The 21,775-nt window shown below is 48.4% G+C and overlaps 1 protein-coding gene and 1 long non-coding RNA gene across 8 annotated transcripts in view; one reads left to right on the top strand and one right to left on the bottom strand.

Annotated features, from left to right (window-relative positions):
- Slc44a5 (solute carrier family 44 member 5) overlaps positions 1–21,775 on the top strand; it is a 288,547-nt gene that overhangs the window by 141,622 nt on the left and 125,150 nt on the right. The gene's annotated exons all lie outside the window — the stretch shown is intronic.
- Positions 4,571–9,150, bottom strand: LOC121142276. Of its 2 annotated transcripts, none has more exons than XR_005879255.1 (2): positions 8,636–9,150; positions 4,571–5,841 (listed from the first exon to the last, which is right to left on the bottom strand). It is a non-coding gene; the product is annotated as an uncharacterized LOC121142276 (long non-coding RNA). The 2 variants fall into 2 exon arrangements; XR_005879254.1 differs by having other exon boundaries at positions 9,015–9,150.

Below are 21,775 nucleotides of genomic sequence, written 5' to 3'. Positions count from 1 at the left end.
CCAGTGCTGACGCCTCAGAGAAGACTGTGAGGAGGACCCTGCTGGACGCCAGGGCATCAGTGGAAAGAACTGCATTTGCAATAGGCTTACGAGAAGCATGGAGACTTGGTTTTCTTAACTTATAAAACCAGGAGTGACCGATTGCTGTAAACTATCAGGCACAGACAGGGCTTTTGCGGGCTCAGTTTAGAAGTCGCCATTACAGTTGGTAGTGAGATGAACGTAGTGGTAGTGTTGATGTTCAAGTGTGTACACGTATGTGTGTGTGTGTGTGTGCGTGTGCACCATGTGCTGAGGTGTGTGTGTGCACACATGTACTGAGGTTTGTCTGTGCACCATGTGCTGAGGTGTGTGTGTGCACACATGTGCTGAGGTCTGTGTGTACATACATATGCAGAGGTGTGTGTATGCACACATGTGCTGAGGTGTGTGTGTGTACCATGTGCTGAGGTCTGTGTGTGCACACATGTGCTGAGGTCTGTGTGTGCACCATGTGCTGAGGTCTGTGTGTGCACACATGTCTGCAGGTTTGTATGTGTGCACACATGAGCTGAGGTGTGTGTGTGAGCACATGTGCATGTATGTGCACACATGTGCTGAGGTCTGTGTGTACACTGTGTTTATAGCGATCTGAACTGGTCCTGGTTCTTCCAGGGCAAGCTTGTCAGCCACCAGGCCACCTCCACAGCCCCTTTTGTCTTTCAAAGCGACAGCAGGAGCAGGGGACAGCCCCAGTAAAGACATATTTTTCCAGTAACTCACCAAGTGACCTTGAGCACTTACAGGAGCCCACATGACTCTGTTTTAGTGCAATGTAAATACAAATGCTGACTATCAGAGGTCTGTTTCCAAATACCATAACCAAGCAGCCTGAATGTTTTCCGCCATACACAGAACTCTTCCTTGAATTGTGTATCGAAAGACCTTCCAAATTTATCTCCCAACACAACTCTTAGACTGCCCTGATTCTTCCTGGAATGGTATTGGGGAAGCAAGCACATTCTCTTGGCGACTGTAACTTACCCCAAAGTGTGTGCTCCCAGTGAATGGTCAGGTGGAAATTTCAGGTAGATTCCAAGGAAATGACTGGGATAAAGCAGACGTCAGCAGGCGTTACTGAGCGGCTCCGTGTTCTCCGAACTATTCCTTATTGGTACTGTCCCACTCTGTGTATTTCTGCGTTTGTCACCACTTTTAGAGTAGCCGTTCCCAATCAAAACTATAGACTTCCTGTGATACTCAGGGCAGTCTGGGTTGTGCCCTGATAACTAACATATGCTCTCCTGAATGCTAGCGGCTCAGACCAGCAAAGGCTTACATCTCGCTCACTTAGCACAACTGTCTTGGGACAGTAAAACATCCTTATTAGCTATAAGCACTTCTGACCGCCAGTGTCTACCATGTCAAAGCCCCTGCTTACCCTGATGGGGGAAGGAGATGTGTGGAGAGTCCCGACTGCTCATTTAGGACTTATGCTCTTAAATCATGTGGTAGTCTCATCAACCAATAGAAATATGGCCCCACCCTAGAGGAGAGTATTATTATTATTATTAATTATTATTATTATTTATTATTTGTGTGTGCACCTATGTGTGTGTGTGTTTGTGGTATCGTTGTGTATGTACATGTGTGTGGTATCTTTGTGTATGTGTATGCATGTGTGTCTTTGTGTGTCTGCCTGTGTGTATGTGGTGTCTGCATGTTCATGTGTGTCTCTGTGTGTGTGTGTGTGATTCTGCATGCTCATGTCTGTGTCTTTGTGTGTGTGTTTGCATGTGTGTGTCACAGTGTCTGGTGTGTGTGTGTGTGTGTGTCTTGGCATGTGCATGTGACAGGCTGTCTTCTTCCACTGTAAATGCTAGGAATTGAACTCAGTTTGTCAGGGATGGAAGACGCTTTTACCTGCTGAGCCGTTTCATAGGCCCAAGAATTTTATCTGACTATAATAGAAAACATGTAATAGTTACAAACCGTTGTAGTTTTGTTCAGAAGACACAATTCCAGAATATAATAAAAGCAGACTTTTTTAATTAAGGGAAAAGTGTGACTTCGGTCTTTTATTAGTCCCATTTTTAAGATAAAAAAACCCTGAGGCACAAGGAATATACGTTACCTGTCCAAAATCCTACCACAGAACAAGGCAGTGTTTCTCCAGGGTTGTGATCATCAGGCCACATCCCTGTATCTGGATTGACTGTGGATGGATAATGTAGTCTTGATAAGCCACGATGAACCCTTTTTTTTCTGTTTCTTTTATAACCAGGCTTTGCTGCTAAGAGCTTACCCTGTAGTCCAGGCTGGCCCCAAACTAACATTCCTCCTCCCATGGTCTCCTGAGTTCTGGGATTTGCAGGGTGTGCCATCATGCTTGTGTTGAGTCAGGGTTAGTTAGTCACCCATTTATGAGTTAGAGACATTTCAGAGGTGTGAAAACATATTTGCTGGACTTTGGGAATAGCACTTGGGAGGCAGAGGCAGAGGCAGCTGGGTCTCTGTGAGTTTGAGGTCAGTCCGGTCTACAGAGCCACTTCCAGGACACCCAGGGCTAAATGGAGAGACCCTCTCTCACTCCCTCTCTCTCTAGTTAGTTAGTCTTTTTTTTAACAGTGGACCGATACTTGGAGCATTTATTAAAGGAAATTCTGTCTTGGTAAGCTTTGGAATTGGGCTGCATGGCTGCTATCCCAACGGGATGCTCTTATTTAGATTGATTTGTTTAGGAGCAGTAAGTGATCATTATTTATAGAGACCAACATGCAATCTGAGTCTAAAACATGTTTGTCTAAAAATTAATGAAGGTATCAAGGAGGGCTGTTAACTTTTACAGATGAGAACTAGTGAGGTTGTAGGCTTGGATAGGCGATTCATGGTGTGGCATCAAAGGGTCCCTCAAAGAACTCTGCAAGCCCTGTGCTTCAGTGACGATGGGGGACAAGGAGGGGTTTCTGTCAGGTGTGGATACTGAAAGGGATCTAAACAGCTGAGGGTGACCACCTGGATGCTGGAGCTTGTGGTCCAGTTGGGGGAGACCACGGAACCTAGTCCAAGAGGTGATTGGCTCTTCATCTTGCCCTGGCTATGGATGCTGTGACATCACCTGGAAGCTGTGTTGCTGCAGTGGTCATGGCACCAGGACACCCTCCTCATCCCCACTCTTAGTGATGCTAGGACCACGTGCCCAATCCCAAGTGGCTTAAGCTTCCACCCAGGCTGATTCTGGGTGTCTTAATATGAGGAACCATCCAAATACAGGAAAAGAGTTCAGACAAGGCCCAGCCAGTGGTCGCAGGTAAGCATCCACCACAGCTTGTGAAATGTGGTTTCTGCACTGTCAGTTCTACAATGCTTCAGGAAGAGAATTCATGCTCCCTGCCTCTTGCTGATTTCTTTCCATAGATCTGCATCTGAAAGTTTTTTTAAACTACTACTTACTTATGTAGTTATAAGTACATATTGATATCCTAAAATCAGTAGGAAAACTTTCTAGAGACTTAAAGTTATAGAATGAAGGGGCGTGGTGTCTGCTTTTCTGTTGCCCATGCCGGGCTATATAGGGCCTGGGAACAGCGAGTAATAAAGTCATAGGTGGGAGAGAGTTCTTAGAGTCAGATGAGGCAGATCGTCTTGTCTTTCCCTTGAAGCCCAAGGGAAAGGGTGTCTGAGATCAACAGTTCACACATGAAAACAGTAGGAAAAATACTTTCCAGGAGAGGAAAAGACGAGAGAGACAGAGGAGTAGTTGTTTCTGGAACAACACACCGCACAACTTTTTGCTATATAGACAAGGCAGGAAATCGCAGTTCTACCAAGGGACAGATGAGTCTTACTGAATTTGTGGCCCAGGGTGGTGGTTTGCTGGTTCATGACCATCAGGGAACCATTAGAGTTGTCCTGCGTTTGGGAAGTGGTAGAAATTCAGCTGCGGTAGAGAAATCAGCCTAGTTAAACATTACGCAGAATAACTTGGAAGAAACTACCAGAGTTAGAGAAAGTACTTCAGAGGTGACTATAATCCATAGTGAAGATATTAAGGCCCTTGCAGTGAGTTTTGAGCTGGTCAGCACTGGGGGTAAAGATAGCTCATAACGGGTCAAATTGCAAAAGAACAAGCGTGTGCAGGTGTTCTACCAAAAACCAGGGACATCTGTCTCACAGCCTCTTCACCCACCGCTCAGGGAACACAGGAAGAGAAGGGACAATTGGTGGTGAGAGCCAGAGGTTGTGGGAGGACAGTGTTTACGCAGTGTGACAGGGCACCACACTCACGAACTCGCAGTAGCTGTGGTTGCCAGCAGAGGACAGTCCACTCACCGTCGAACATGGAGCAGGGGAGGGCTCATGAGGCCCCACGCCTAGCTGAGGATCTCTTGGCAGTTGGTGCCTGTTGGAAGACAGACAGTGAGTTTTCCTTAGGGACGTGGTTCCTGACCATGCTCCCGTGGACGACTCCACGCCCACGTGTTTGGGCATCACTGATAGGACTCATTGAGTTATTTTTTTTTAAAAGAAGGCATGGGAAGAGGAGATGTGGGGGGGGGTCCTTGCAGGCAATAAAAGGAGGAGCAGAGGGTGAACATGATAAATTTATTTACAAATAAAATACTCATAGGATTAAAAATATTAAAGAGAAGGGGATTTTTGAGAAGTATACGTTATAAGCATGATTAAGAAAATCCTGTTTGTGTTTGGTCACCGTGGTGAGAAAATGGGGCTCCCAGTGAAGTGCCGAGCCAGGCTAGTGGACGTGGGCCAGCGCCTCCTGACCGTCATGCTGGCACAGTGCCCGCCGCTCACCAATGATAGCCACACGAGCAGCCGGATACATTTGCGGATGGCAGCGTCAAGCTACAGCGCTGAAAGGCTGGATGACCCTGGCGGTCTTCGCTCTCCAGTAGAGAAGGGAACAGAGTGTGCAGATCTAACACGGGTTTCCTAATTAAACTGGCCTGCTCGAAAGCATTTGAGCTCCAAGGAAGATAATTATCGATGCCGCCTCTGTCTCTTCCCGTAGGCCCCCGTCCCTGGGTTGCTGACTGAGCTCCTGCCGCACGAAATGCTTCCATGAACTTGTGGACTCCAGGACTCCGCAGTTTGATCTACCATCCGCCACTTCTCATGGCTAGTTTACCCCTTCTCTTTTCTCTTCATTGTGCTAGCTGCGGAGTTCTTCGCCATTCAAAAGCCTTTTATTATTCGACTGTTCCATCAGCTACCAAATGTTAGCGCCGCCCCTGTTCTGTGCCTGGTACCGTGTGAGGCACCTTCAGGGGACATGCACAGACCATGGCCTGCTCGTATATCGTGACAGATCCTGCTCTGTCTCCTTTTTCTCCTCTTGTCTCACTGTCCACCTGCTTGGTGCAGTGACATTACTGCCTAGTGCCAACTTTGGGACATGGCCTGCTTAAAGAGCTCCAGGACATGAAGTAAAACTTAACGGCCTGGGAAGAATGCAAAATGGTGTCTGAAACGCTGAGCTTGCTTGGTGTGGTGGTATGTAGCTGTCATCCCAGTCTGTGGGACACGGAGGCAGGAGGATCAGGGGCTCCAAGCCACCGTTGGCTGCGTAGCAACCTTGAGGCCAGCCTGGACAACACGAAACCCCGTCTCAAACAAAACAAAGTAAATAAACAAAAACTTATTAATTAAATTCATTAAATGTGCTTTAGTGGGACGGGATTATTATCGCAGGTGTTTCTTGCCTGTGAAGCGTTCCTGTTGCTGGGGACTTGCACTCAGTGGCTTGGGCTTCTCAAGTGCGTTGCAACAATGTCTGTGGTCCTCACTGGGCTGTGTTGGATGAAGAGCGAGTGAACTCACTGAGTCCTCCCACCGTAAGCTCTGCACAAGAAGGGATGACCTTAAGATGTTATAGTGCAAAACCACATTCTTGGAAGTTTGATTTGGAGAATGAGTTTCTTGACACTTTAGTATTTCAATAGTCATTTTTTAGCTGTTCAAATCTAAGGCAGATCCCCTTAAAAAAAACTGTAAAGCTTTTCTCCATTAACTGATTTCAGCATCAGCAGCTCAGGCTCCTGTTGTTACAGCGGGGAGAATTTCTGTTAAAAACATGACTCTACATCAGCTACTTAAAATCATAGTAGGAAGCCGGGCGTTGGTAGCCCACGCCTTTAATCCCAGCGCTCGGGAGGCAGAGGCAGGTGGATCTCTGTGAGTTCGAGACCAGCCTGGTCTACAGAGCAAGTTCCAGGATAGCCTCCAAAACAATACAGAGAAACCCTGTCTCGAAAAACAAACAAATCAAAAACCATAGTAGGGGAAAATATCAAACGTATGGCAGAGGACATGACAGCTCTTTTTTGGCCTGTGGAGTGCAGCCTAAACTGGCAATGGCTAGTCCTGTATGGCAAGCGCCTTGCGGCGGTCCACAGGAACAAAGCCATGCTCTTAGGGGCACAGGGGCCGAGCCAGACATTTGAAGCATGGAGAGAGAAAGAGTTTCCTCCCCATGCAGATTGTCCTAAATGCAGGGCATAAGCGACTGCTCTTAGAGGTGGGACAAGCATGATGAATACCGACACTAAGTTCATGATCCCTAGGGACACATGGGCTCCCTGCTCCTCAATGGTATCAATGGCACCGTTGCTGCTTAGACCCTGGGCAACAAACGGTCGGGAGCTAATGGGGTTTCACATGGAAAACAGTGGTTCATTAGGGCTGGCTAAGACGTCCTCGGCAAAATTCCAAGTTCGCAGGTGTGCAAGAGAGCTGTGTGCGCCCGGCAAAGCCTGTCCCTAGCTTTCTGGTGGTGTCACTCTGCACTGCAAATTTCCTTTGGCAGCTAATAATCAGAGTTCTAGGGGCAGGGTCAGACACCACACAAGGGTCTTCTTCGTTAAAACCTTAATCCTTAGACCCTTGTTAGGAGTCTGGGTGTGGAAACAGGTTAACAAGGAAGATTGGGTAAACGTCTCAGTCTGTGAAGTCCCCCTTGCAAGTCTGGGGGCATGCATTTCTTCCCCAGAACCATGTAAGTAGCTATGTAAGGTAGCATCACCCATGTATCCCTGGGGTGCATTGACCACCCCCAGATGCCAGTGAGGTCCTGTTCCAAAAATCAAGAGGGATGGCGTCTGAGGAATACCATGTGTGGTTGGTTGACCTCTGCCCTCATACACACGTATACATACATACCAACCCACCGACACGCATGCCCTTCCCAGTAGATAGGGAAGAGTAGAAATGTGTGTATTGGAGGGAGTTACCAGGGGACAAGCAATAGGTAAGCAGTGGTTCAAGGGTTTTAGCTTTCTTGCTTGTGGTTTGTGGCAGATCAGTATTGCTACTGGCTACGGCTGAGTCGGTAGAAGACTCACACAGCAAGCAAACACCCACCTAATTTAATCCCAGTGTCCATCTGCACTGGGGCCAGATGTTGATATTCCGCTGTTTGCTGAGGAACCACGGCCTTACTAAGCAAATCGCTACGTGTTGCTTTTCAGTGTGTGCCTGAGATTGCCTTGTGGGTGAGCAACTGCTGTAGGCGCTCATTCCAGAGAGGCTACCATAGCTCTCTGCTCTTTCTCCGGCAGCCAGCATAACCCAGCCCTCTCCGGAGAATGCTTCAAGGGAAGAATGGGGATTTAATGAGGATTTTCGGAGCAGAGAAAACAGCAGGAAGGCTCAGCTTCTTGGCTTTGCTAGCTGGTGCTCAGCACATGGACTGCAGGGATGGGATGAGGCATTTCTCATGAGTGGGGTCTAGAGGAGACCATGGCTGTGGGCAGTGGAAAGACTCAAGTCCCTACTGTGCGCATTGACCTTTGTGCCTCCTGGAGAATTTCTCGTAATCATTGTGAGCCAGTTCCTTCCTTACCTACAGTCAGAACAAATAAGATTTCCCTTCTATGCTCCAGGGATGGACAATGCCACTGTTAAACATTCCAATAGTGTGTGTGTGTGTGTGTGTGTGTGTGTGTGTGTGTGTACACATTTGTGCACTAATGCATTTGCAGATATGTTCATATATGTGTAGGGGCCAGAGGTCAAGTGTCATTCCTCAGGCATTGTCCACTGTAGGCAGATTTTTCTGTCCCTCCTGCCAGCTCCCAAATCATGGCATGGGGACTTTATTACGAAAGCTCGGCTGACAGCTTGGGCTGGTCTCTAACTAGTTCTTTTAACTTAAACTAACCTGTATCTTCCATCTGTGCTCCTGTACACGGCTCAGTTACCTTTACTTTGTAACACCCAGGCTGCTTCCTCTTCTCTGCTGGGCTGGCAAGTCTCGCATCTCCGCCCTCCTCCTTCCCACCGCCCTCTTGGTCCCAAAATTCCTGCCTAGCGATCGGCCATTCAGCTTTTGATTAAACCAATCTGAGTGACAAACCTCACAGTGTCCAAAAGATTATTCCACAACTGTCCTCCTTGAAACAGCATTCTGATTGGCCTCAAACTCATCAAGTAGACTGTGAGAGCTGGGTAGTGAGCCCAAGGATCCCCATCCGCCTGTCGCTGCTTCTCCAGCTCAGACATTTCAAATGTGTGCTACCATGCCTGGACGCTTCACGTGGGCTCAGGGGAATCAAACCAAATGCCTCACGTTTGGGCAACAAACACTGACGGAACCCATCTCCCCAGACCTAATAGTCTACGAAAATGGCAAACTTACTCCGTAGTCCACAAATGACTGTTCTGTGCCTGTGAATGGCATGGACGTGTCCCTCAGTCGAAGTCACTGCTGTTCACGGGGTCTGGGGATCTGAACTCAGGTCCTGTGTGTGCATGACGAGCATTTGCCCCCTGAGACACCTCCGTGGCTAACTTCTGCTATTGTTCTTGGCACTCGGCGTCCAGCGGTAAGGGCTGGATGCTTACCAGTCCGATCTGCCAATCACGATCTTCCTTGTGACTGGAGCCCTTCTCAGTCAGTTTCGTAACTGATTCCTCACACCCACATTTGAAAATTTAAGGTTACTGTGTAACTAACTTTTCCCACTAATGGGATCAAATATCTGACAGGAAGCGACTCAGGGCAGGGGGGGGCTTACTTTGGCTCAGGGCTTGAAGGTGCAGTCCATCATGGTGGGTGGCAGGAACGTGGGGCTGCTTGCTTGAATCGATTCAGTCCAGAAAACAGAGTGCAGGAACAGGGACCCGGCCATAAAGCCACACGCCTAGTGACGCACTTCCTCTAGTGAGCCCCACCCCCGAAATTTCCCTAGCATCCCAAAACAATGCCACCAGCTGGGGACCAAATGTCCAAGCCTGTGAGCCTCCAGCACGATTCACATTCAAACCACGGCAATCCTCTAATTATGTACCGTTGTGGCATCTGCAGGGTTTTCTTCACAATCCCTGGACACAATTTGTGGTTGTATTTTTATTTGTGTACTTTTCTCCCCACTCATTGCCCATCTGCTTGGTAGCCTGCAATTTCGAGGAGGGTGGGAATCGTGCCTATTTTGGACATCCTTGCATTCCTAGGCTCTGGCAGATGGTAGATGCTCAGCGGATATTTGCTGACTGGTTGTTGTGTAGGGCTGAGTGAGGTTGAAATATACACACGACAGCAAGCAGGATATGGACTAAGCATTAATGTTAGCAAAATGTCCAAAACACGGGGTAAAATCTGTTCCAGCCTCTCTACTGCATTTTTAGTGAGGCCTGTTTAATGTGAGGGGGCAGACACAGTGGTTTTGCTGAGCTTAGCACTCACTCCCCACTGCTGTGGTACTTTGGGAACATAGTTTAGGCGCTCTGTCATTTTCTCAATTTAAAAATAAATGAAGGAGGTATGCTGGACCACAGCTGTGGTACAAGCACTCTGGAGGCTGAGGCAGGAGGATTGTCTTAGTTCCAGGTCAGCCTGGGCTACAGATTGACACCTTGCCTCTAAAATTCAAACACACACAACATAAAAATAAAGGAACATGGTTGTTTAGTTGTAAGACATTTATTCGTGGAATCCGAGAACCGGTGAGATATTTTGCGGTCATCTATCTCCCCCATTGCTCAATAGCCTTTTCTCTCGTCTTCCAGGTGAGGGTTTAGGGTTTTATTCTTGGATTTGGCCGCTTTTCCCTTGGCCCTCTTTGTGGATGCATGTTTTAATCCCCACGTTTTCTCTCAGCTCCAGACTCATGTGTTCACTGCCCTCAGGACACGCGACAACTCCTCTCAGACATCTCACCTCTGGCCAGAAGCAACTGCCTCCCCCTCTCTCCCTGCCTCCCCCCCACCCTCCCCGCCTCCCCCCCTCCCCACCTCACCCATCCTCCCTGCCTCTGCCCCCCTCCCCGCCTCCCCCCACCCTGCCTCCCCCACCCTCCCCACCTCCCCCACTCTCCCCGCCTCCTCCATCCTCCCTGTCTCCCCCACCCCTGCCTCCCCACCTTCCTTGGTGGCATACCTTAACTCCTCACCTTCACTCGTCCTTCCTCAGAACCTTCTCATGGTCTGCACTTCCTGTCTTGAGCACTCACCCTCCCGATCTTTCATCTACTTAATTCCTGTCTGTTGGTGACCCATGAGTTTTTCCAACCCATGAAGCTGAGTCAGGTTCCCTTGTTCACACTTTTGAGACCCCTCCTCTGTGTGGTGCTTCAGCGTACTAACTGAACAGTGACACACACTCATTGAGTTGACTGTGTCCTTAGCTTAAGCCCCAGCAGAGCAAAGCCTTTGTGTTACGAGCACTGTCCACCGCCAGCCTGGTCCCACAGCCCTGTCAGTCCCAAATGAACACTCAGAGACCTCTATTAATTATAAACTGTTGGTTAATGTCTAGGGCTTCTATTGGCTAGCTCTGTCTGTAACTCCTTTGCCTGGTACATGGCGAATGTTCTGGCCAGCTCTCCTGCCTACCTTTCCCAGACTTCTCCTCCTCTCCTAGTCCTGCCTATCTTCCTGCCTCATTCGCCATTGGCCCAACAGTATTTTATTTATCAACCAATAAGAGAAACATATACAAAAGGACATTCCCCCATCATCTCCTCTTTTCTGTCTAAATAAAAAGATAGGTTTTAACTTTAACATAGTCAAATTATATATAACAAAGCAGTTATCAAGGAAGAACTATAGTTACAATATTTAGTCCATTAATTTATCAAGATTGAAAGAAATTATTCTATCATCTATCCTGTCTTTGTGAGTCTAAAGTCTTATATGTAACTTATCTTTTATCATAACTAATGAAACAATAACCATAACTACCTGTCTTCAACTCCATCAAAGACTGCAGAAGGATAATATATGAACACTAGAACTAACAGAGACATCTTGCTGCCTGAACAGTCACCTGATGTTCCTCTGTAACGTTGGGCATCCATCTTCAGCCCATAGGCCACAGTATGTCAGGCAGACTTGTCAGTGAAGCAGGAAATTTTAAACTGTCTGCCTGTATTGGCAGTTTGTTAGCAATTCTTTTCTGTGTCCTGCAGAATGTCTGGCAGACTCTTCCATGAAGCAGGAACCCATCATGTTTTGGCAAATTTAGCATTCACTTTCCTGTGGGTCCTGCATGCCCAGTTTGGACAGCAAACATGATCGCTTCATAATGTAGTGGCATCTGGCCGTGCCAGTGAACTTGAAGAAGTGGCCACACCCTTTGGCCGTGGCTTCAGGTGCAGATGTGATCGGTTTAAGGTAGAGTAGCTGCTGGCTCCCACTCTCTTGGGAGAGTATCAGAAGGGCAGAGACTGCATCTTACTCTTATCTGTGTAAGTCATTCTCCAATAAGACACCCATTTATCTTTCTCTTGGGTCTGGTGAGCTCACTTAAACCCGGCCGTCACCATGAAGGAGGAAAAGCAATACATCAATAAAGTAAATAGATCCAGGCACAGTATACAGAATCAAACGTGGCCCTGGTTCAGTCATTGCTCAAAGACAGCCTTCAATGGGAACAAACAGAGAGGGTTGTGGACCACTGAGAGAAGTATGTTTGGGATTAACAGATATTTTCGGTGACTTTGGGTTGAATTACAGGAGGGCAAGTGGACACTGGGCCGATGCTGGATGGAGGGAACTCGCTGTGATTTCCTGATGGCAAGGTGGGAAGCAGGGGAGACCGAGCTCAGGGAGGACTCAAGCAAGGCCGGCGCCCTGGTGGACCACTGAGACAGGGTGGCTTCCCGTGAATGGCAGGTATCTGGGCTCCGTCCACCCCTGAGCGTGTGGCTATTGAACATTTTACAGCAGCAGTCTTCACAACGTCATCTAAAACACATACCACTAGATGTAGACAAGGTTAGCCCAGATTCCCAGCTCCAAGGGAAAAGATCTTTCCCCAAAGGACCAAAAGCTTCCAGTTGGGCACACCGCTGAAGGTTCTGCCAGCTTCCATCAGCACCACCGCCCACGAGTGTCACTGTGGTGAGCGAGCCCTTAGCCCGTGGATCTTTGGGGGTCATTCCCGATCTGAGTGCTAACACAGTAAGCACTCTTCGAAGTGCCCCACCCCACTTTGCAACACGGCCACAGCGAAGGTGGCATTTCTACAGAAATCTTGGTGGTAACAAACCCTTGTCAGTATGCTAGCTGCATGAATCGTTAATATGTGTGTTGATGCCAGAGGAGGAATTTTGGAGGGGTACATCCAGCTTACCGTCCTACAAGAGAGAGGCTCGACTGGGGACACAGGAAACAAACCTCAAGATGATTGCCAACTTGGACTTGATGAATTTGCCTTGTGTATTTAGAAGCATTTGTGGCTGTGTTTAACCTCAAAGTGCCAAGTGAGAGGGACCAAATTGTTTGAAAGGACCCGGGATTTAACTGTGGAAGTAGCTGATCACCTTGTGCCATGAGGCCACAGAACCTAAATTCTTGTTCCCTGAAATGTGATTTTTTTTCTTTTATCTGTGTGTTCAGCAAGCGTTTATAGAATTCTTAGATGTGCCTGGAGACAGCAGCTGAAGGCATGTTCCTTGCACTTAAAGTCAAGTGAAAACACGATGACAGTGTTATTGCATGAAAAAATAAACAAGTAAGTTATTTTCCTCATCCAATCTCAGGGCACAAAAATCTGTCCCGTTTAATCAGTTATCAGAGGTGTGCTTAAGACCGTCGTTCCCAGATCATTTGGAGTTCAAGCTGAAGACTCACACTCTCACTGCATTTGAAAATCGCAGTCAACTGTCACTCAGCAGACCCCACTGCTGTCACAGGGTAGGGGTGGCACCCGAGCTGACAGTTGTATTCGGGCACACATTCTAATTCCCTCGCAAAACAGCAACAAAGTCACAAAATGTATCCTTGCAGGGTGGCAGCTGTTTGGAGTGAAGACAGGAAGATAAACAAGCGGAGGGTCTATTGAGTGTCCCGGAAGGGGCGGGCGGAGGGGGGAAGAGGGAGAGGGGAGGAAGATGGGGGTGTGATCAATGTTATTAGACGTGGATAAGGTGCTGTGATGAGACCTTGCATCTTGGGCAATTAATAAGTGTTAATATTTCAAGGAACGCACACGTTAGTGCTTCACCCCATCTCTTCCCTTCTCCTCTCATTCCAGCCTGGTCTCCTGGGTGGCATGCCCGAGTCTCCTTGCTTTTTTCTTCCCTATTGGAGGCTCTGCTCTGTGTATATGTGTTGCGGTTGGGCTCAGCCGTGGTTCAGGGACTGTGAATGAAAGAGGCCCCCATGCCGATTTCTCTACTTAGGGCTGCTTAATCCTCCCGATCTCCAGCTCACTGGATGCCCCATTGCTTCCTCTCCTTCCCTTTTCTTTCCTTCGCCCCTCCCTGGATGGAGGTGTGGCAATTGCATCCTCTCCAACCTTTACAGGGGAGACGTTGTTAGACAGTTCACAAAGGTGGACGTGTCTGTGCGTGCGGCGTGGTCTTTGACCCTCAAGTGTTTCTTTCGGGGGACAGGAAACTGACGTACCGTCTTGATGCACATGTCGGATGTACCGAGTGTGTGCCCAGGGTTAGCTAGCTCTTCCTGCCTCCTGCTCTTGGAACCCCTTTCTCTTCAGCTTATTTTTAAGACAATGCTTTGGAGTGAGCTTAGATTTCAGAAGGCCATCTCTTTATGTAGTTTGCTTTCTCTCTCTCTCTAGTCACATGACCGGGGTAAGCTGGCATTAATTGAGCTGCTGGTGTCCTGTTATTGAGACATGCCGTTATGTCAGGACAGTTCAGTTTGAGTCCCACGCGGCTTCCCATTTCACAGGTTTCGCACTGTGAACTTTGCTCGCACACCACCCGCCCCTTCCCAACATCTCACCACAATGGCCCTCCCATGCACTCATGTTGCAGAAGAGGTTCCGTCATTTGCTTTCTCGCTGGGCTGCAAGCTGCCCAGAAGCAGAGATGGGGTCTTGTCATTTCTTTGAGTCCATAGATCCAAACTGCGAGTATAGACAAGGTACTCAGGAGTATCTGACAGACTGAACGCAAGAAATGCAAATGTGTTTTCATCCAAAATAGTAAATAAACCAAAAGGTATAGGATGGTTTATCTCAATTGTCAACGTGATATGATCTGGGGTCACCTGGGAGAGGGCCTCTTGGCGTGACTGTGGAGATTGTCTTCATTACGTGAACTGACCTGGAAAGATCCTGGGCTGGGGTCCCAGACTATATGAGACAAGTGTGGGTTTTTGTTTCCCTTTGCTTCCTAACATGTGACCGGCTCTCTCAACGACCCAATCCTGCATCTTCCTGGCCATGAACAACCTTCCCCTGAAACTGTGGGACAGATAAACCCTTTCTCTTGGAGCTGTTTTCATCGGTAACACAAAGGGGGACATTTGTTTATAAATCTTTTGCCCGGAACAGTGAAACGTTGGTTACGTAAGTTTTAGCTGAAGAGTCACCTCTAAGTTTGTGGTCCCTGTGGCTGCTGGATTTCCTTTTCCACTCACTCTTAATTTCTGTTCTCACCGTGGCACACATCATCATGGCGTATTAGGGGCAGCTGGGGGAGATGGCACCTTTCCTCATAGAAGAGTTTGTTGCAATCCAGGCAAGCCTGGCCCCGCCCCTCACCCACCAGCGTGGGCACATGACTGTATTCCGGATCTTTGAAAGAAAGGCTCCGCCCATCGCCCATTTCCGCTCTTTCCCGCTCTTCTCCTTCCCTCTCTCTTCCCGGCTGTTCCCCTGGGGCAGACAGGACTTTTCCTGTCTCCCTCTTCTCTTCTGTCCTCTGTGTCTCTTTACCTCTTTTCTCTTTTCCCTCCCTTCTCCCCCTTCTAATAAAACTTCTCACTAAGCTCTGTCTGCCTGGCGTGTTTGTCCCTCTGCCTGGGTCACCCTGTCCTGCCATGGGATCCACCAAGGTTCTCCCTGTTGCTTTATCCTAACAGAGACGGTCTCAGGGATCGTGGGTTTCTTGGGGATGGTGTGAGGAGCACCACACTTCATTCATCGGTTCCTCAGTCTTGGAGTGGTGCACAGAAAAACTGGCATCTTTTGCTGTTTTAAAATTGCAAAAGAAAATAAGGAGCGGTTCCTTGGGAAACAGGAGCTGCCTGACATACCAGCATAGCAGCAATTGCTTGTTTGAAAATTAATTGCAAGATGGTGCATTATTGTCAAATACGTCTTTTTATTTACTTCCTCTTGTCTGCCAGCTATCACCTGGATGCCATAACCCCTGCGAGGAATTTGTGTGTTACTTTCCTCTACTTTGAGATGCCTTTTGAAATGCAGTTGACATCAGCGTGGGAAAATTGCCTACCTACGTTCTAAAATGTAGAGAATAGTGTACCACACTATTGGTTTATGTTACAGTGTTAAAGACCTCTAGGAAAAATTAGATTTGGACTTCTGGATCAGTGGTAAATTAATGAAAATGATGAACATTAAGATGCAAACTGAAGGATCATCATGTATGTTTACATGTGTATGTGTGTGTCACTATCGGCACAGGTTGAGCTGTAGCAGGGAAAGCTCCTACATAGTTCAGTGTGCTCAGAACTGTTCTTGGTGCAGCTTCTAAGATAGAACTTGGTGCTGCTGACCACTTAACTGCAAGTAACTGTTGGCATGTTGTGCTTCTGTGAAAGACACTAGTATGTTTTAGAGTATGAATCTGCTTGATAGTTCAGGTCGGTTCCGGAAGTAGCTCCTCTTCAATTTCATACACAATAACATAATAGATTCTGCTCTAAAGTTTTCTGTCTGTGTCTGAATATTTTTCTTATTTTCATTAGTAGGTCTTTCTAAGGCTTTTGTCTTATCAGTCAAATTTTCATGTTTGGCACAGTTGCCAAACCACTTCTTTAAGGATAAGATATGAATTATCAAAGTGATAGTAATTGCAGTCATTATGTCAATCCCAGCTAAGTGGTTTGTCCCTTTATTTTTTTTCCATTTACAAGCCATCCATAGTAGCATTAAACGGGGTCCCAACTCTCTCTATTGTGACATTTCTGGATCTTAACTTGGGAAAGATTTTCCCTCTTTTTTTTAATAACCTAATTTAAGAACTCCCAGGTGCCCCACCATATCTGCTGACGGTGACAGCAAAGGTAACCAGCTGTGTCAGTGCTACTCAGCTGGCGGGGGACACAGTTAGCTGTCACTGCTCAGAATGGCTGGACAGAGGACCCAGGTAGTTAGTGTGCGGCAGCGGCAGCAGCAGTAAAAGCCCGAGCTCTGAGCAGGTGCGAGCAGATGTCAAGCTGGCCTGTGTTTGGCAGCCTGGTGAGAGGATCCAGGGAAAGCCTGCATGGCAGGAAGTGAGGGCACGGGCCAGCAGTGGGCAGCCAGCTCCAGTGGCATTTGGGGCCTGTGGGTGGGCAGCAGATGGCGGCAGCTGTAGAAAGACCGCAACGGAAAAAATCCTGGACTCGGGTGGGGAGGGCCTATGGGGAGGGAGGCAAGGCTAGGCTCGGCAGCGGCAGTAGAGAGGTAGCAGGTTCACGCCTTGGTGTGGCTTAGATGCCACGCATTGGATGCCAGGTGTAGTGGTTACCTAAATTATTCTACTATTAGTAAAAACTCGGGAGTCAGACACGGGGTGAAACCTGACTGATCAGACAGGCAGCAGAGAAGTGACTGGCGACCTCCTCCCTCTATCCTTCCTTGATCCCAAGGGCGGTGGCTCCTCCTAAGCCCCTCCCTACCATTTCTGTGTCTCTCTGGGTCCCCCGAAACCTCTGCGGAGGATTCTCGTCAGCTAGCAGCTAGCTCTGCCCTCCGTTTCAAGGTAAGCTTCATTGTCAGTCTCCCTAGTGTCACCAGTGTGATCAAAATATCCCACAACAGTTGGTCTAATGAAGTGTCCGTGGGAGATTACCTGGATCTGGTTAGTTGAGGTGGGGAAACCTCCCCTGGGTGTGGAGGCCCCATTTCTTGGGTTGGGTACAGGGAAGGGATGATAGGGAGCGAGGGAGCTGAGCACCGTTCTCGCTGTGGACTGCGGATGTAGTGGGGACCAACTCTGCCAAGTTCCCCCAGGTCGGCCTCCCTCCCCGCACTGATGGGCTGTATCCCGGATGTGCGAGGAAAATCACCCCTTTCTCCCTTAAGTTGCTTTCTTTGGGGCAAAAGAGACTACAGCAAACTCTGTCCTAGGTGGGGTTTCTGTAGCTGAGATAGAGCACCGCGTCTAAGAGCCGCTTGGAAAGCACTAATTTCATCCTGTGGCTCTCAGGACCCACCCCTTCGCAGAGGGAAGTCGGGGCAGGGGCTCAAGGTCAGAACCCGGAGGAAGGATCTGAAGCAGAGGCCATGAGGAAAAGCACCGTTCACTGGCTGGCTCTTCGTGCTTGCCCAGATACCAAGCCTGTTCTCTACTGAGGTCCCCCCCCCCCGATTCTAGATGGTGCCATGTCCACACAGCACTGTCTAGCATAGCCCCCGTGCAGGCTTTTGCACGCGGGTCGTGGGGACCGAACTCAGCCGTCTCGTGTTTAGCCCCGGTGGAAGTCGTTTTCCTTCTGCTGCATTTGCTGGAATTGCAAAAACAGTTTACTCGCAGGTGCACAGGATAGGAAGAAAGGAAGGAGGGAATGTTGGGTGATTGCCATGAATACACCTTGTTCAGTTCTTGACTTGAGTGATGAGCTCATAACCATCCCTGTCCTCAGACGATGCGGGCCTGGTACCGTATACGTCGAGAACCGTCTGTAGGTCTCTGTATCAAGGATCAGCCAGCAAATGTGGAAGCCAGGGTATGGTGGGGAGGGAAGCATGGCTGGGTCCAGAAGGACTGCTGTGTGATCCCCTGCAGTAAATGTGCGTGGCAAGATAAGGCAGAGTCTGAGCCGTCGAGAGCCACTGAAGAGAGTCCACCCTGACCGGCTGGGCCCAGCAGAAGGAGCTCCTGCCAGGGGACTATGCTGGGCAGCCTGTCTCCTTGAAGATAGGCCCAAGCCAGAGAGCTGGAAGCCAGATGCCCACTAGGGTTGGCAGAGGTGACGTAGGTCCCCAGGGCCAGAGCCGAGCGGTGGGCTCAGGGTAGGGACTAGCTCTGTGGACACTGACACCGAGGCAGAGGCTGAGACTCAATGAGAGTGAACACAAGCAGCTGTATGACGGCAGAGTGAGGCAATACCAAAGGCAGATGCATGCTGGGATTCATCCCCAGCACCTGGACCACAGATGTAAACTGACATGAGGGCCACACCGAAAACGCTACCCTTGCCTTTCAGTTTTGAATATTCTGCAGAGTAGTAACATATATTATGCTTACCAAAAATTGACCCGGTTGGAAGGGCTGTGTTTCTCTTTCAGTATCTATTGATTTTCAGTTACTGTAACTGTTACTATGAAATGGTTTTGTGACTATTGCAGAAAGTTAGGAAATACATCAAAGCGAAATGAAACTAAATGAAGACGTGCACTTCGGCCATCTAGAGATACAATGTTGATAATATTTCCTCTCAGATGGACAATGTGTTTCAAGAGTGAGATTCTGTAAACACCTGAAGTGGCGCTGGACACCTGTAACCCAGTGTTAGGGAGGATGCAAAGGGCGGATCCCAGGGCTCAACGGCCAGATGTTCTAGCTGAGTAGGTGAGCTCTACGCTCCCCGAGAGACACCGTCTCAGAGGGAAAAGGAAGATGGAGAAACTGAGGGAGACACACAGCACCAACCTCAGGCCTCCACATGAATGTACACACATGCACATGTAGATACACACTTACACAGGCACACTTCCATACATGCACACACATGCACATGTAGATACACACTTACACAGGCACACATCCATACATGTACACACACCACATGTAGATACACACTTACACAGGCACATATCCATACATGTACAAATATACACATGTAGATGCACACTTACACATGCACACACATATACATGAACTCACAAATGTCCACATGCATGCACGTGTGCATAGGCATACAAATGCACATGTACACACATGTGCGTGTATACACACATTTGCACACACATGTACACATGTGCATGTGTGATGCTTATACAAGAATAAGACTGCTTGGAATGGTTTTTGCTTACTCCCCTTTTTGTTTTTTATATTCATTTGTGAATTTAAAATTATTCATGTGTGTGTGTGCGTGCGCGTGTGCGCGTGTGTGTATGATGTGTGTGGGAACATTACTTAGCATGCTGTGGGCATAGAGGCCTGAGGACAGTTTTATGGACTGGGTTCTCTTTCCACCCCTGTGTGGCTTCTGGGAGTTGCACACAGCTTGCCAGGCTGGAAGGGAAGTACCTTTACCTGCTGAGTCCTCTCATCAGCCCCTCCCCCCTTCTCCCCAACTCAGCAAATGTTCATGTTCCGACATCCACCCTGCATCCAGATTCTTCCAGTTGTTCCCAAAATCTCTACACAGCATTCTGTCCACATCAGAATCCAGTCCAGGGCCAGCCCTCGCATCTCGTGGCTTGGTCTCCAAAGTCCACTCTAGTTGGCACGGTCTCTTGCTCCTCTAGTATCACGGAGATGACCTCATTCTATGGATCTGTGCCCTTGCCGGGTGCCAGGCGGCGTCTTTACCAACCTGTATCCCTGTAAAGTGTAGGTCAAGCTAAATCTAGGGCATTGGTTCCCGCTAAACGTCCAAGGCTGGGGGAATATCATAGGCATGGTGCATAACTTCTTGGTGTGTTTGTGTGCAGGTGCACATGCACGTAAGCATGAGTGCACACGCGTGTAGAGGCCAGAGGACATGTTCGTCTGGTGCCATTCTCCTTGGCTTCCGTTTTGTTTTGTTTTGAGACGGCCCCTCCCAATGGCATAGGTTTCACTAAGTAGGCTAGGCTGGCTGGCTGGAAAGGATTATAGGTGCACACCACCATGCCTGGCTGAGAGACGGGGGGGGGGTGGGTGAGAGAGAGAGAAAGAGACAGAGAGACAGAGGAGAGAGAGAAGAGAGAGGAGAGAGAGAGATGAGAGTGTATGTGTGTGTGTGTGATATGTGAGTTCACATGCATGTGGGTACAGTGTGTGGGGTAAGTAAGCGTGTATGTACATGTAGAAGCCTGAGGTATCTTCCTCTGTGCCTCTCTCCTCATTAGGTATGATTTCAAAGTCAAACATACATATATTAGCCGGGCATTGGTGGCGCACGCCTTTAATCCCAGCACTCGGGAGGCAGAGGCAGGTGGATCTCTGTGAGTTCGAGGCTGGGCTAGTCTACAGAGCGAGTTCCAGGACAGCCTCTAAAACAATACAGAGAAACCCTGTCTCGAAAAACCAAAAAAAAAAAACCCAGTATATATTTTAGAATGACAAGCCATCTTCAGACGCTTCAGCAATCGACAGAATATGGCATTTGAGATGTCTTAATAATGTAGGTTCTTTTTTTTTTTTGTGTGGCAATGAGACATGTCTGCTTCTGGCAGCACTCACCTACTACAGAGAGGATGATGGGCACGGAATACACTCCACATGGGGCTTGCTTTCTTTGTGGCAAAAGTTAGCCACTGGGTGAGAAGTGCCCTTGCCTCAACTGCTGGCAGCGGGCTATCCAAATTGGACAAACAGGACGCAAAAGAGAGTGACTGCAGAACCTCGCCAAGACAAGGCGGGACAGTCCTTCAGGAAATCCTGCTTCACAGAGGAGTCTGTCAGATGTGCAAGGCCTGTAGGTGGAAGATGTACGCCCCAGCGCTGCAGAGGAACCTTGGGTGACTCTCCAGGCAGCCAGCTGTTTCCGTCATTCCTCACATTTTTGGAGGTCCCTTGCTCCCACTTCCTGCTTATTCAGTTAATATTATTTCCTTCTTGGGTCTCTGAGGGAGCTGAAGACTAGGGAGTTATAGTTTTTCCTTGTTTACCAGACTCAGGAAAGAAACTAAATAGGTGTAAAGCGTAAAGCGCGAAAGGTTGAGAAATACTAAAAGATATTTTGATAGTGCAAATTAGAATAGAAAGTGAATTAGGTACAACCGTTTGCACTCACCAAGATAGGATAATGGGGTATTTTCCCTGAATTTGTTAAACGCAAATGAACCGGACATGGCTGACATATTTATTGCCCGTATGCTGTATACAGTTGTTGTACTTAGTGTATATAGTTTTTCCTCACATTAGTCATAACGTTTTTATATTGGACAAAAAGGAGAAATGGGGAGACATTTTGTTTATGATGTAACAAATGAAGGTTGCCTGAAGTCCAGAGTGCAAAACTCGCCACACTCGTCAGCCATACAGGCCAGGCAGCGGTGGTACAGACCTTTAATCCCAGCAGCCACACCAGCGAGCCGCAGAGGCTGGCAGCGGCGGCGCACGCCATTAATGCCAGCACTAGAGAGGGTTGTGAGGTGGGAAGAGACTCTTACGATGTCTCCACCCCTCTTTAGCTCTCTCTGAACCTTTGGTGTTGGGGCTGTGTGTGGATGTGCCAGGCGGGGTTGAGCACCCTACCCCTT

This window comes from Mesocricetus auratus, unplaced genomic scaffold (assembly GCF_017639785.1).
Source record: "Mesocricetus auratus isolate SY011 unplaced genomic scaffold, BCM_Maur_2.0 Super-Scaffold_100009, whole genome shotgun sequence".
Classification (NCBI taxonomy): Eukaryota; Metazoa; Chordata; class Mammalia; order Rodentia; family Cricetidae; genus Mesocricetus; species Mesocricetus auratus.
This window is presented reverse-complemented; position numbering and strand designations above follow the sequence as displayed.